This window comes from Carlito syrichta, unplaced genomic scaffold, assembly GCF_000164805.1.
Source record: "Carlito syrichta isolate Samal-C Ts95f unplaced genomic scaffold, Tarsius_syrichta-2.0.1 Scaffold245479, whole genome shotgun sequence".
Lineage (NCBI taxonomy): Eukaryota > Metazoa > Chordata > Mammalia > Primates > Tarsiidae > Carlito > Carlito syrichta.
In genome coordinates, this window is record NW_007189575.1 from 8,128 (window position 1) to 10,503 (window position 2,376).

At 53.5% G+C, this 2,376-nt stretch overlaps 1 pseudogene; it reads right to left on the bottom strand.

The window, feature by feature from the left end:
• Positions 1 to 935: 935 nt before the first annotated feature.
• On the bottom strand, positions 936 to 1,682 carry LOC103253673 (annotated as a pseudogene).
• Positions 1,683 to 2,376: the final 694 nt, after the last annotated feature.

The following is a 2,376-nucleotide window of genomic DNA, read 5'->3' on the forward strand; positions in this document are numbered from 1 at the left end:
AGAGGCAGCAAAGATGCCAGAATAGTAGAGCATGGCTGTTGCTTGGGTCCTGGGGGCAGGGAACATCACAACAATGACTCCTGTCTCCAAGAAGGGGAATGCTTCAGCAGCTCATACTTTAGGGACTAGTATAGCTTCAAGGCAGCAGGGTACTAAAGTTGTTTGGCCTTTAGGGTAGAGTGACTCAGTTCAGCCATTGCTCTGTTTCCCTGGAACCCAGGGTATCACATCAGCTCTGCCTTGAGTTGTGTAGCTGCTTAGCTCAGTCAGGGCACCACTTCCCTAGGAGGTATTACGCCACTTCAGTCTGGGCCCATAAATGCAATTAAATACATCAACAGATGTAAAAACAAAAACCACATGATTATCTCATTAGATGCAGAAAAAGCTTTTGATAAAACCCAGCATCCTTTCTTGATAAAAACCCGCAAACACCTAGGTGTAGAAGGAACATACCTGGGAAGCCAAGGCACCATTTCACAAAAGCAAAAACATGGAACCAACCGTGTTACCTATCGAAGTTGGGCTGGATTAAAAACATGTGGTACATATACACAATGGAGTATTATGCAGCCATAAAGAAGGACAAATATATGGACTTTGCAGCAACTTGGATGGGTTTGGAGTTGATCATACTCAGTGATTTATCACAGAAACAAAGAACTGAGTTCCATATGTTCTCACTCATAAGGTGACCTTGAACAATTATAATGCTATAAGAAAGTGAGTGGCAGTAGTGGGAAACTGCCAGGGGAGTGGGGGTGGGATTGGCAGTTGAGGGGAACTGCTAGGGGAGGGAGGGGCATACCTCAGCAACAAGGGTACCTGCATGATCAAAGTTTATATACCTAACCCAGAATTGTACCCCACCTCTTTATAATAAATAATAATAAAAAAGAGAAAACAAACAAAAAAGAAATGTTTAAAGGCTTTACCAAGCAGCATATGACTTCCCGGAAGGGTTGCAAGTCAGTCTCTCCAGATGACCTAGTTTCCATTGAAGTAGCTCAGTTAGGGACGCTACAGCCAGTCTTGGGGGACAACAACGCCGGAAGCTGATCAAATCTTCACTAGGAACAGTTCTGCGTTTTCTAACCCAAGCCAACACCTTTTTATCGCGTCCTTGACAGCCAACCTGAATTCCGGTATCACAACTTCGCTGCTGGGTATCCAGGCTTTCTTTTAGAGGCTGGTGATGGCGGAGGCTGCGTTTTGGAAGCGGACCCAGAGAGAAGGGCCTGGCTGCTGAGACAGTCGGTCCTTGTGGAGTCGGGCCAGGCAGGAACTTGTGGCCGAGTTCCGGCAGAGGTGCCCAGCTTGTGCTGCTTGCGCCCGGGCTGCGCGGCGGCCGCCACATCCTCCTGCAGCTCGGAGGCAGCCGCTTGTCCTGCTCCGCCTAGGCCGGGCCCCGCCGCTCCCACCTGGAGAGCCAGTGCTCCGGCCCGTGCTCCCGGATCTCGGCCCCGGCGCGTGCTCCCGGAACTCGTCCCGTGTTCCCGGAACTCGGCCTCGGCGCGTGCTCCCGGATCTCGGCCCCGGCGCGTGCTCCCGGATCTCGGCCCGTGCTGCTCCCGGAACTCGGCCCCGGCGCGTGCTCCCGGATCTCGGCCCCGGCGCGTGCTCCCGGATCTCGGCCCGTGCTCCCGGATCTCGGCCTCGCGCCGCTCCTTCCGCTCCTCCATCCCCCGCCGCCTCCCGCGGCCTCCGCGGGCGGCGTCCTCTGACCGCTGGCGAGCCCCGCCCCCCGGCCCCGCCGAGGGTCGCCGCGGCTGGATGGCCACCGCCGCTCGCCCCGCCCGCCGGAGGCCTCCTCACGCCCCGCTGACCGCCGAGCCCTCCGCCACGCCGGAGACTCAGGTTTGAAACTGTTGATGGAAGGAGTTGACAAGAGCACCCTTGCAAGGCTGCTGAGCGTTGTGGAGGGTCCATTTGTGGTCGATGGCCACAAACCTGTCGTGCGCCGAATCTACCTATTTCGGGTTACCTTTTATACAATGCTTAGTCGTTTGGAGGGAGTATGTAGAATGTTGATAGATACATCCTTTCAAGGTGTGGACGCAGTGGAAAATGCCACGGACTCAAGGAACGGAAGAGCTTTTGCAAGCATTTATTGAAATTAAAAAATGTGGATTTGAGACATGCTAGCAGAGTCAAGAAGAGAAAAGGCTTATGGATGGACTGGGGAGAAGTAGAGAGGAGTTCATAGGAGATAAGTTCGAAAAATTATTTCAGGGTGTAAGAATCAGTTATCATTAGGGTGGGCCATATCTGTTTACGGTGGTGGCAAGTTCTCACTTATGACCGTGAGTCTGAGGATGCTGCACACTGGAGGAGTAGGTCAGTGGAGAGCAAATGGTACCTAAACGGTCCCATCGG